Genomic DNA, 14003 nt, shown 5'->3' with positions numbered 1-14003 from the left:
GTTCGGTAATTGTTCATAATGCAAAACTAACTCGTTATTTTGCGAGCAATGACGTCAGGTCAGGTAATGTAATTGCTGAATTTGACTGTTTGCCGACGGGCTTATTGACGGGACTATGACGAGATGATGCTGTTTGTTTTATGTAGACCATATATATAGTAGGGAGTTTTTAGATTTTTGCGACGCTGACGTTCAGGGGGGTGGGGGGAAAACACGTTCTGCGCATGCGCAGAATAGCTTATCAAACATTTAGTTTTCACTACGCGTTCTTTGATAGTTTTACGTCCGCTCAATTCACGACGCAGAGAGCTACTTGATGCACTGATCATAATGGGGGCGCCATTTTACTCTTTATAGGTTGCGTTCTACATGTTCTAGCGTAATCTAAAGCTACTTTGCAACACGACGCAGGGAGAGAGGAGGACGATCAACGCATTCGTTGTCTGAAACGCCCGCGTCGCAAATCTAAATCTCCCTATTATATCAAACAGTGCCTTATGTGTTGTTGTAATACAACAATTTACAGTCCCTTTGGAGTTATAGTTTCCCCTCCAGACAATGTTTTCCCTCAGCGCTGCAAACTTTGGGGAAGTATAACTCGCGGGATGTCAAGTTTTACATTACACGTCTGACATCGGAAAAAAGGCAATTTGTGTGTGATATCAAATATCGTGTGATTGTGATGTGTAGATGATGATTGTTAAGGATTGAGACTGATGATACAGAATGGTCCGTCGGACTTTTGGATTTACCTTAGAGGAGACCTATAATCCATGGGCGTCACCAGGGGGGGTGCGTTGGGTGCGAACGCACCCACCTTCAGATCCTTAAAAAAAAAAAAAAAAAAAAATCAGTCTGCGAGCGACCTCAACGCCGGACGCTAAATAATTATTCTTTTCTATTTTTTTCTCATATTTTCCACCAGGGACACACACACACACACACACACACACACACATATACAAAAAAAAAAAATCCTCGGCAAAAACAATTCGCACCCCTGGTTCTGCAGCACTGATTTTATACATATCTATTAGTATTCTACAGTGTTTACTATTTATCGACCGTACTGTACATCCGTACGATACGGAGCACTTATACACGTTTGCATGTACGTGTGCTACTTAAAGGTATGTAGGCTCTATGTACGTTACTTCTGACCAATCCATATTGCCAGCCCTTAGAGAGCGAGCCTTAGCCTCATTAAAAAAAAAATGAAAAAAAAAATGGAGGGGCAAGCATATCATTTTGCCCACCCCCCCCCCTCCATAATTCCAGAGACGAGAAGATTTTCTTATTTTTTTTTTGACAGAAAAACAAAAAGTTACCCCCATAAAAATATTGGAGGGGCAAGCATATTTTAATTTTGCCCCCCCCCCTTAATTAATAAATCCCGAAATGAGAAGATTTTCTTGCTTTTGAAAGAAAACAAAAATGTTGCCCCCATAAAAATATTGGAAGGCAAGCGCACCATTTGCCCCACCCCACATAATCATAATTCCCGCGATGAAAAGATTTTCTTGTTTTTTTGTTAGAATTCAAGAAATCTGTCCAATTATTTCACCCAAAAGCAGTGGCGTAACTACGGAGGGGGGGGGGGGGGGGTGCGCCCCCTCCCAATCGCTGGTAAAAAAAAAAAAAAGACTTACCGAAATAGTAGTTCAAGTGTTAGTAAACTGCTTTTGACTGAAAGGGTGATCAAGAAATAGGATTTTTTTTCTATGATTTCTTTTAACCATATTATAGTGTGAAACATTGTTAAAAAAGCCCGGACCCGACAAAACATTGTGATTCACCGTGATTCCTGGTTGGCATTCTGCATATAAGCAGGATGTGCGCAGTGTACTCAGTACATCCGAACGAAGAGTCACTACAATGTTGCGCAATTTGATGTAGAATGTACACCTTTGTACTTTACGCTTCGTTATATCAAAGCTAGATCATTGATTTTGCAGTGTTGCTTTACATACTAGTCTATATAAAAAATGTCTCGCATTGCCAGTAAAAAGACTTGACCTGGGCTAATTCCTAACTTTTCCATACACACACAAACAAACACGCACAATAGTTTAGGGGATAAAAGTGCAGATTTTGGACATCCTTTCCCCGCTTGGTCACTTCGACGCCACCTCGCTGGTCATACCTCCCCCAGTCATGAACATAAACCCACACCCTTGACTACCAGTGGCGGATCCAGGGGGAGGGGCGCACCGGGCGTCCTCCCCCCCCCCCCTTTAATTTCCAAAGCGAAAAAAAATAATAATATAGCTTCAAACGGCAGTTTTTGGACAGTAAAATGTCAAAATTTTCAAGCTCGCTCGCTCCTCTCGCTCGCATTTAGTCGTAATGCCATTCTCCTGAAGTTGCTGCCAGTAATTGCCGGCAGTTGCGCCTGGTGCGCCCCCCCCCCCTTAATTTCCAAAGCGAAAAAATATAGCTACAAACGGCAGTTTGGGGACTGTAAAATGTCAAAATTTTCAAGCTCGCTCGCTCCGTTCGCTCGCATTTAATCTTTATGCCATTCTTCTGATGTTGCTGCCAGTATAATTGCCTGCAGTTGCGCCCGGTGCCCCCCCCCCTTAATTTCCAAAGCGAAAAAATATGGCTAAGAACGGCAGTTTTTGGACTGTAAAATGTAAAATTTTCAAGCTCGCTCTCTTCGCTCACTCGCATTTAATCGTTATGCAATTCACCTGATGTTGCTGCCAGTAATTGCCAGCAGTTCCGCCCGGTGCCCCTCCCCCCTTAATTTCTAAAGCGAAAAAATATGGCTACAAACTGACGAAGATTCTTCTAGGATCAAAAGCTCAGGCCCCTTAACTTCATATTACTCCATTGGCTCGCCACTATTGGATAAGCAGTTTTCAGCAGCTTTTTTCCTACATATAATAATACTGCGAACAAGTTAGAGTCAGCTTGACTCATTACACTTGTGCGACAGAGAAAACAAATGGAAGTATACTGACCTTTTCGGATGTCTATAACGTCTTATTCACAATCAAAGTTAATCATGCCTTCCGAAGTTAATGGTAAGCGAAAGATTGGATTTTGCAATTTGATGCTTATGACCATTGATTAGCCTAATTTGGATTTTTGTTTTTTTTCCAAAGCGAAAAAATATGGCTAAGAACGGCAGTTTTTGGACTGTAAAATGTAAAATTTTCAAGCTCGCTCTCTTCGCTCACTCGCATTTAATCGTTATGCAATTCACCTGATGTTGCTGCCAGTAATTGCCAGCAGTTCCGCCCGGTGCCCCTCCCCCTTAATTTCCAAAGCGAAAAAATATGGCTACAAACGGCAGTTTTTATACTGTAAAATGTAAAATTTTCAAGCTCGCTCGAATGTAATCATTATGCTCTCCTGACATTGCTGCCAGTATTTGCCAGCAGTTGCGCCCGATGCGCCCCCTTAAATTCTAAAGCGAAGAAATATAGCTACAAACGGCAGTTTGTTTGTCTTTTACTGTAAAATGTAAAAATTTTCAAGCTCGCTCGCTCGCTCGCTCGCATTAAATTGTTACGCAATTCTCCTGATGTTGCTGCCAGTTGCGCCCGGTGCGCCCCCCCCCCTCCATTATTTCCAAAGCGAAAAAATAAGGCTCCAAATGGTAGCTTTTGGACTGTAAAATGTCAAAATTTTAAAGCTCGCTCTCTTCGCTCACTCGCATTTAATTGTTAGCCATTCACCTGATGTTGCTGCCAGTAATTGCCAGCAGTTGCGCCCAGTGCGCCCCCCTTAATTTCCAAAGCAAAAAAAAAAAAAAAAAAAAAATGTGGCTACAAACGGCAGTTTTTGGACTGTAAAATGTCAAAATTTTCAAGCTCGCTCGCTCGCTCGCATTAATTGTTATGCAATTCTCCTGATGTTGCTGCCAGTAATTACCGGCAGTTGCACCCGTTGCGCCCCCACCCCTCCTTTATTTCCAAAGCGAAAAAATATGGCTCCAAATGACAGTTTTGGGACTGTAAATTGTCAAAATTTTAAAGCTCGCTCTCTTCGCTCGCTCGCATTTATTTGTTATGCAATTCACCTGATGTTGCTGCAAGTAATTGCCAGCAGTTGCGCCAGGTGCGCCCCCCCCCCCTTAATTTCCAAAGCAAAAAAATATGGCTACAAACGGCAGTTTTTTGTACTGTAAAATGTCAAAATTTTCAAGCTCGCTCGCTTGCTCGCATTTAATTGATATGCAATTCTCCTGATGTTGCTGCCAGTAATTACCGGTAGTTGTGCCCGTTGCGCCCCGACCCCTCCTTTATTTCCAAAGCGAAAAGAATATGGCTCCAAATGGCAGTTTTGGGACTGTAAAATGTCAAAATTTCCAAGCTCGTTCTCTTTGCTCGCTCGCATTTGATTATTATGCCATTCACCTGATGTTGCTGCCAGTAATTGCCAGCAGTTGCGCCCGATGTGCCCCCCCCCCCCTTAATTTCCAAAGCAAAAAAAAAAAAAAAAAAAAAATATGGCTACGAACGGCATAATGTCAAATTTTTCAAGCTCGCTCGCTCCGCTTGCTCGCATGTAGTCGTTATGACATTCTCCTGATATCGCTGCCAGTAATTTGTCGTTTCACACCGTCATTCCATAATCCATTTAAGGGCTTTTTACACTTGTGTTTCTTAACCCCGGACTTTCTCTGACCCAGGACTATCGTTAGTCCCGTACCAATTTTTTCAGCTTTTTACACTCGCCAATTAGTCCCGTACTATCTCTTGTCCGGGGCTAAGGAGAAAACTGACCTTTTTACACTCGTATTTCTTAACCCCGGACTTTCCAAACCACATGAATATTCATAATTACGCTGTGTACTGTACACGTACACGCGCGCACCGGCAGCACTTGATTGCCTCGTTTCTGATTGGTCAGTGAGGGTCGGACTTCGTCTCCGTCGCTTAGCCCAGGATTATTTCTTCGTTCTGTTTACACTCACTTGCTTGGCACCGTAATTGCGGTGCTAGCACCGCAATTGCGGTGCTAACCCCTGCTATTTTGCAGGGCCAGATAGTACCGTACTATCGGTGGGGCTAGCCCACTTTGGCAAAAACGAGTGTAAACAGAAAGTGGGCTAAGGATAGTCCCGTACCAACGGTGGGGCTAAGGCCCCCCCTTAGCCCCACCGTTGGTCCGGGGCTAAGCAAAATTTTACAAGTGTAAAAAGCCCTTTATAGGGGGTACAACCCCCTCCGGCACTTCCACACCTTTTCCCCACCCTTGCTCGCTCCCTCGCATACTACCCCCCCCCCCCCCCGCCCCCAAGATTAAATCCTAGCTACGCCGGTGCCCTTTCCCCGCTTGGTTTCCCTCCAAAAAAAACAGTAAAAGTCTAGGGATTGAGAGCTTCCTATGTTCCAAATGTCTGTCCAAAAATCTCGTAAACATTTAGTGTCAAAACGCACCCCTCTTGAAAAAAAGCTGGTGACGCCCCTGTAATCTCTCCGAAATAGTGTATTTTACCCTCATAGAATAATATTGAATATTTCCGACAGCAACTTACCGTACCCATTGTGTTCTTTAATGGATTTTATAGTAAATACTATTCCGACAATACAATACTAGTACCTGCAACATTTCAAGTGCAAGTGTTTTTCGGTTGATCTCATGTCACAAAGGAAGGTATGAGTAAAGGCTTTTGTTTCAGAGGTTAGTGGAAGATTAGTAAAACTGTGACATCATCACCACACCTAATTTGCATGATCTGCTTGCTTGTGATTGCTACCCGTATCTCTCTGTGGTCAAAATAATTAATATGTAAAGTGAAACATTTTGTGTTTTTAGGATAACGACAACAATTTAATTGTCTTATATAGTATGTCCAAAAAGAATTACAATCGGATTTTCGCTTTGATAACTCCCAATATGATTAAACTATCTAAATGCTACTTCAGGGTTTTAAGATATAACATCTTAGCTCTATTTTGTAGAAAACCTCATTCAATTTGGTTAAGTAGTCACAGAGAAGTGTGGATTGTCGTAAACCATGTCATGGGTCTGATTCTTCCAAGTTTAGCACTTTGATTCTCTTGTGATATCAATGTGTGAACACAATGGACAGAACTTGGAGGGAAGGGATTCCTGACATGCTCTACAAAACTCCTCATTTCTCTTTGACCACTGAAGCAAATCGGATGGGGATTTCTGCAAGACGTGGATAATAAGTTATGGTTTCATACCCTGAAACTGTATTTGGATTGGTTCTCTGTTTTTAAAGTTCTCATTGTGGAGGGTCCTGTTGTATTTTTTTTCTTTTTTCTTTTTTTTTTGGGGGGGGGGACATACGGTAAAGGTCGGAATCAAATGAATGCGCTTTAATTCTGCATGGCATATAGTATGTGAACATGTTTTCTCTAGTTCCATCGTGCTGCACATTTATACAAAATCATATATATTACTGTTATATGAACCTACTATTTGTAGTTCCAAAATCCCGCAGTTTGGGTGTAATTTACACCCTACAGAAACACCTTGGCGCAGCGATTTTTCTTGTGTCGCGTGTGTGTTTGTGATGCTCATGTATGTGAATGCGTAGGTCCTTCTATCACTGTTGGACCATTAACATGTCAATGAAATGTCATCTTGGCTCATAAAAGGATGGTGTTACAGGTCAGTGATGATAATCACCCCCCCCCCCCTCCGTATGCCCCTCCTCCCCCCCCCCCCCCCCCCCCAATTAATTGCCGAGGAGCATAAATACATACCCATGCGGTATCGGATGATGAATCGTGGTAACACAATATGTGAATAAAACATGATGGTTCTCCTTGATCTTCCCACGCGAAAGAAGTAAGACTGGCAAAGATGGAGTGGAAAGCGTGTCGAGGTTAGGCTAATTCTGCCAGACTGTGCAGCTAGTGAGCACAAGCACTAATAACAGGAAAATGTGTCGAATGAAGTTGAAATTTTATAGACAGTCACATGATAGATGAATAAACCCTTTGCCCTCATCAGTGTTGACTGCTGAGGTCTGTTTTACCCTGATAAGCATTATCATGTTGCTTTGTATGTTTTGTTAGTGAAAATCTTTAGAAATGAATCAGAAACATACACACACACACACCCACACACACACACACACACAAATGTGAACTGTTAAGGTTTTGAGAGTAAGAGAAACTTTGTGATAAGTGTTGAGAAGGTCTATACTTTCGGTTTGTACACTAAAATTCACAAATTTTTCATTTTCCTCCCTTTATTTATTTTTTTTGACCTGCTCTTGGTAATAACAAGAATATTACGTTTGCTTTTTGTATAATGTATGTGTGTCTTCCTCAGAGGTTACGTACTGTCTGCGCTCAAAGTATTAGGAAAATTAGAATTCTTGAAGTTTTGCGTACAAAATGATTGGAGAGCTGCTGTTCTATAAGACTTACATCACGCAGAGTTGCCAAGTTGTCTTTCCATCTTAGAATTCTACAATATACATAGCTTTTTTTAATGTGTTGGTTTTTTCCAAAATTTTCACTTATTTACTTCTCTGACATTTTTTTCCCTGTTATATCAAGCAGCATAATGTCAGGACGGAATATCCCTTTAAAAGATAGGAGTTTTACGTCACAGTCTCTTCAAGAAAGCTATGAAATGTGACAGCTGCTTCAGTGTTTGAGGCTCATTTATTCTACGCAGATAGATGACTTGCATCATTCTGATAAGGTTCGTCATTAGTTTAGCAGGGAGGTGGCTTTCGTCTCACTTCCCTGGTCGTAGTATGCAACATACTGAATGTAGTCCGCGGCGGACTGTGTTCCGGCGGAGGCTCTGTAATTTTATCATATGAAACTTTCGCTCATGCACGCCGGAACTCTTTGGAGTTAGAGGAAACTGTTCACCACTCACTCAAAGTACTACTTCCAATAAACATAGTTAACAGTCTGTCTTGCGGTCAAACACACTTTGTAGGGGAAAAAAGAGAAATCCCAATAAAAGATGTGAAAGATAATTATCCTTCAACGCCCAATTAATTCTGTAGTCTTGTATTCCGCCCTTTATACTCCGCCCAGAAGAATACAAGCTATAAAACTGTCAGAGGCAATACGTGTGATTCGTGTGTATACCTAGTTTGAGATTCCACCAATAATACAATAACTCGAATGCGATGCAGCTACTGGACAAAAAAAAAAAAAAAAAACATATAGACCAAAAAATACAATTTTAGCCAAATACTATCTCCCTGAGTTCATCTATATGGGAAGTATTATTGGCAGGATGAATACCGTCTCACGTAACAATACGAATAAGTTTGCAAATGATTATCAAATTGCCCTTTATGAACGTACTTTACATCTTTTATTCAGTGTTTTGAGTAATAATAGCAATTATTCTTTTATCATGGCAATTACGCAAAATACTGAATAATTAGTGTGTAACTACTGAACCAACTCGACGCAAAAACCGTTAAATGAACAGGAACAAAATTAGTATGTTTTCACTCTATTGCGCGCCATCCATAACGTATTCAATCTTCCAATAAGCATTTACTTTGCTTCCTCTGTGTAATGTGTTTTACTTTTGTCACGGATGAGTCACTACGTATAAAAGCGACACAACATTAGAAAACAAGAATTAGAGGGATGGTATACAGTTTCGGTTGAGATTGGACTTCATGTTTCCAACCTTTTTTAATGATGATTTCTTTGAGATAATGAGAAACCTTTTATGAAATATGAAAGAGTATGTAATTCTAAGAGGAATTCAAAGTTTATTTGATGAAAATTGCTTTTAAACCAAAACAAAGCGATCGTATAAAAGGCGGGACCCACCTTTTATGAGGATCGCTTTGCTTTACTTTGTTTTTTGGATATCTCAGTCATTTCAAAACTGGTTTTCATAAAATAAACTATAAATTCCCCCTAAAATTGCCATACCCTTTAACATTGCACAAAGCGGTTTCTAAGTATCTCACAAAAAGTTAAAGGCGAAATCGTCACCTCAACTAATCCCTTGAAATCCCTGTAAGGTGATCATCGAAGGTGGTGGTAGTGGCGGTGGGGGGGGGGGGGGGTGGAAGCGGTAAAAGAGAAATTAGTTAGGATGTATAACAAATGCTTTGTGTGTAACACGACTTTCACGTCTGATACTTTTAACCTTGATTAACATGATTACAAGGTCGCTTAAGTTAATGACTTGCATTAATTTGTTTTAATAACAATGGCATATAATAGGCGTTGCATATAAGCTGTATTGCATGTGTAGAGGGAATGAACGTGCGGCAAAGAGATGAGAGAACCTGGAAGCAAAAAAAAAAAAAAAGAGAGAGAAAAAAAAGCCAGTTTTCATTTCTCCTCGAGAATGAGGCAACGTGAAAGAAGATAATGCTGATATCAGTTGGCATTTTGAAGGAATGAGAATGAGGGCCAGGGATATCGATGACCGTACCCATAAGTTTTAAATGATCCGTGACCGAAGCTAAATCGCTAATGATTATAGAGCTGTGAAAAATCATTAGAAGTATGGTGTTTAATATCAGTCGAGAGCTGGCATTGTTGTGCGTAGTATGTCCGCATGTTTGTCATTCTGTGTGCACACTCAATAAATGATTGAGCTACGGATAACTAGATACACTGTAATGAGGTTTATATATATATATATATATATATATATATATATATATATATATATATATATATATATATATGTGTGTGTGTGTGTGTGTGTGTGTGTGTGTGTATGTGTGTGTGTATGTGTGTGTGTGTGTGTATTGAGTTAGTTGTTCACGAGTTGGTGTGATAATATCAAAAATAAAACTGAAACCAAGTTCATGCTGTAATCACATAACAGTAATTGCTTCTTTCGGCACACAAATTTTAGAGCGATTTGCTCTTTCTCAAGTGTTCTTGATTCTGAGAGAACAATAACAATTAAGTCATAACAATATTGCAACATATATATGTATATATATATATACTCTATATATATATATATATATATATATATGCGCGCGTGTGTGTGTGTATATATATATGTATAATATACATATATACATGGATATATTTTTTAGGTCTTAGTACATTTAAGGATATGCATACTTATGAAATGACTGGGAGGAAGAGAATTCGAATATGTGTGTTTGTTTGTGTGTTTGTTGTTGGTTTGTGTTCTCCAGTCTAGAGCATTTTGTTACCCCTATTTGTTTTATTCTTCATTATTCTTCTCACGTTCGGTCACTCCCTTAGAAACGGATCTAGAAGGTAAGGATAATAATGAATAAAGACGCCCTATTGGTAAAGTCTCAGTTTCTTACAGTGTGCTGCACCCTCGTAATTGCATGCTTTTTTCTTTCTTTTGTGGAAAATGCATGATTATTGTGGATATTCAAGAGAAACTTTTGGTGTCGGATGAAGTTTCCCGCGAACAATGACTTACAAAACGGACTCAAAATGGGAAGAGCCAATTTGAAAGTGGGCCTATCATTAAAACCGAACGAATGTATGACTTTGATGATATATAATATTTGTAATGAATACGTTGAAACATTGTGTCATGACTAAGATGGTTATACCGTTCCCTCGATAGTTTGGTTTAAAGTTGTATTTCATTTCTTCTCCTTCTTCTTCTTCTTCTTCTTCTTCTTCTTCTTCTTTTTTTTTTTTGGGGGGGGGGGGGCTGTGTGACATATAGAGCAATGTAGGCCTACCTTTTTTTTTCTGGTTAGAGGACATCGAATAAATGGAGGTAGCAGTAAATTTGTCGTTGCTTGAGCCAAGACGACCGACCTAACGAAAACCTTGCAATTAATTGAGCTTTCGTGTTTATTCAAACAAAGCATTTCGTTGTGGAACGATTGGGAAAGAAGCGACGCGCAACTTGATCTATCCGTTTATTTTACGCAGCTAACAGTACTGATTACGGTTGTTAACGTTTACGCGGTCTATCGATTAGGCCAAATATTTTCTATGAACTAATGTTCCAGTAAACGCACAATTTCTCTATAGTGGATATGACATGGGAGGTTTAGATTGCCATGAAATATTGGCAACTGCAGTGACGAGTGCAAATTGAAATGATGCCAATTATGATAATAGCAGCAACACATCAATAGCAGGTTATTACCGAAACACCTGCGATGACCTATTTTACATAAACTGCATGATACTATTGTTGGACGAGAAAATGAAACGCAAAGTTGTCGATCATTCAGTGCCCTTTCCAAACAAAAACGAGTGAAACTCCGCCGCGCCATGTTTCTTCACGATCAATGACAAACTGTCATGGCAATTTAGAAATAATATAAGTTTGTTGACAGAGTGTGTTGACACCCGTCCTTTAAACTCTTGCTTGGAATGGATTCCCTTTGCATGAGATGGTATCTGATGTAAATGCATGCTGTTAAGTCGAACATCTTGTGAAAAATGTATTGATGACGTCACGTCCTCCATCCTCTCTCCCCTCATCTCGTCCTGTCTATTACAAGGCAGAATAATACACACTTTCTTCGTACCCACCCACCCACAAACACACACGAACACCCACACAGAAAAATCATATGCACTTTGTCGCTTCAGTACGTTCGATGACTGCAAACCTTCTGTTCATTATGATCATAATGAAAATGGTTGTTCATTACTTTGTATATTATAATAGTAGTAGTAGTAGTAGTAGTAGTAGTAGTAGTAGTAGTAGTAGTAAAAGTAGTAATAGTAGTAGTAGTAGTAGTAGGCATTAGTGGAAGTAGTCAAAGAAGTTGTAGTAATGGTGATAGTATAGTAACATCATCTTTATATCAATATTCGTTACTGTTGTAGACATAATCAATCATAGGCCAATACAGGACCATTACAACTATCTTCTGCTTTCACCACCTCCGTCGCGCGGTGTCAGAATGTTAACTGAGTTTTATTTCTTAAATGTAGGTGTTGTTTCTTTCTTTTTCTCGTCGTCGAATATGTCAATATGGTCCTTGTTGTAGCACATAATCATGGTCCTTGTTTCAGAACATGCATGAGTTAAAGATGTAAAGGATTGCCTGTGTGTGTGTGTGTGTGTGTGTGTGTGTGTGTGTGTTGTGTTGTGTGTGTGTGTGTGTGTGTGTGTGTGTGTGTTTTAGAGTGAACACAAAGCCTTGTTAACAAATTCCCCTTATGCCATTACTCTCTAAAATAGGTTCAACGTTGCACCTCTACCAATGTCTCACTGGGAGCACCTGTACAGGTTCAATTTTGCACCTTTTGGACGAATGAGCACCTTTAAAGGTTTTATATAAACTGATTTATGATATTTTGGACCTGAATGTCTACTTCTTTTTAATGAAAATTTCCTTATAACCGTGTTCGTTAGACCGGAAGCGCATTGAGTTAGGCCTATACCAGAAACCTCATGGTGTCGTGTGTATGTGTATATAATATGTATTTCGAATTTTCGATATTTTCAACACGTTATTCAGTTGTAGCTGTACATGACATTGAATCTTAGATCTTTAATCTTCTTTTTTTTGCGCTCATTATTGATATTACTGTATCCTCAAGTGGTCCAGTTATTTCTCATTGAAAACAGATATCAAATCATACTTATAGGTACATTTTTGTTAAACAAATTTGATATTTGACATCATGTTTGCTGTAAGTATCTCGCAAGCCCTTATATCAATTCATTTAGATTATCGACTCGGCTTTTCGGTGACAGGTTATCAAGATTATGATGCATTGTAATTTTTTTTTCAGTTTTCCTAGATTTCTTCTGCTGTTTATTCAATTAGTTATCTTTTTCTTCTTAGGTTCAGGTTGAGAACACACTGCAAAAGGGGCACATGATTCGATGTATTATCATAAAATATATAGAGAATCCCATTGATAATGAATCCCACTGGACTTGTACTGTCGATGCCTGGTAATTTGTATACAATGTATATCTATCTCCTATGGCGACCAAGGATGACATCTCATAGCGCTTTTTATCCAGTGGAAAAGGCGCTCTAGAATATCAACTATTATTATTATTTTTTTTTTATTTTTTTTTTATTATAACGTTAGAAAGAGAACACTGTTGTCTATAATGGTTCATTATGCAAAATGAGATGGTAGATGAATCGTGTAAATAAATCGAATATAACACCTGTTCACGCGGTGCGGAATAGCAGAAAAGAATTTCGAAAATAAATATTACTTACTGCTCGATCTTTTGACAGTGTTAGCATAAGTATTACGCCATAATGAATGTGTTTGTTTAAGTTCACGCTCTCTGTAGTTTGGTTTTGTAAATTTCTGTTTTGTTTTGTTGCATTTAGACGCGTGGTCAAAATGTCTCTTTCACTTATGTTAGCCCGTATATCCTTTCGTGTGTTTTTCTCTTGTTTGCTGTGATCATGGTGATATGTGATGTGTTAACTGAGTTGATTTTTGGAATGTCTACCGCTTATGTACATAGCCCCCTTGCGAGATTCTGGTGACTTATTTTCTGTGCAACATTCCATAAATTTTTCAAACTGGCTTCGAATCAGATTGTATCAGTAGTATTAATGATGCTTTGACTCCGAATTTAAGGATGCTGTAGTGAAAGACCGTATTAAAAAAAAAAAAATATATATATATATATATATATGTGTGTGTGTGTGTGTGTGTGTGTGTGTGTAGTATAATGAATTGCAAACTGTATTTCGCGTATCTAACATGATTGTGATTTGTTAACGTACTCCTTTTCAGAATGTAGCATGCATTGAAACTCCCAATATCTTGTCAACTTTCAACCTTTGAAAAATAATTTAAGAACAATACTTTATTATCACTGAAGTCTCAAGTGTCAGCCCCTGAAGCTGATTCACACTTGAACAACACTTTTCTTTCCAGTTAGTCAGAGCTGCATGCATACTGACTGATATTCATTTTAATTATAATAATAATTATAATAATAATCATTATACTCTCTGTGCGTAATTACAAGGTAACGCATTTTTCATTTCAACTGTTAAACAGATTGAAGAAAAGACAAATCATTAAGTATAATACGGCACATGATTTTATGTACAAATGATGTATCGAAATAAGAACAATGCTCTATTGCATTTGTAAAAAAAACCAAAC

At 39.0% G+C, this 14003-nt stretch overlaps 1 protein-coding gene across 1 annotated transcript in view; it reads left to right on the top strand.

The window, feature by feature from the left end:
• The window catches only part of LOC139730273 (vascular endothelial growth factor receptor 1-like), a 106259-nt gene that overhangs the window by 58213 nt on the left and 34043 nt on the right, over positions 1 to 14003 (top strand). The window lies entirely within an intron of this gene.

This window comes from Diadema antillarum, unplaced genomic scaffold (genome assembly GCF_040938485.1).
Source record: "Diadema antillarum isolate AM-2024a unplaced genomic scaffold, OU_Dant_1.0 seq00000300_RagTag, whole genome shotgun sequence".
In the NCBI taxonomy this organism is placed as follows: domain Eukaryota; kingdom Metazoa; phylum Echinodermata; class Echinoidea; order Diadematoida; family Diadematidae; genus Diadema; species Diadema antillarum.
The sequence above is the reverse complement of the archived record's forward strand: the minus strand, read 5'-3'. Positions and strand labels throughout refer to the sequence as shown.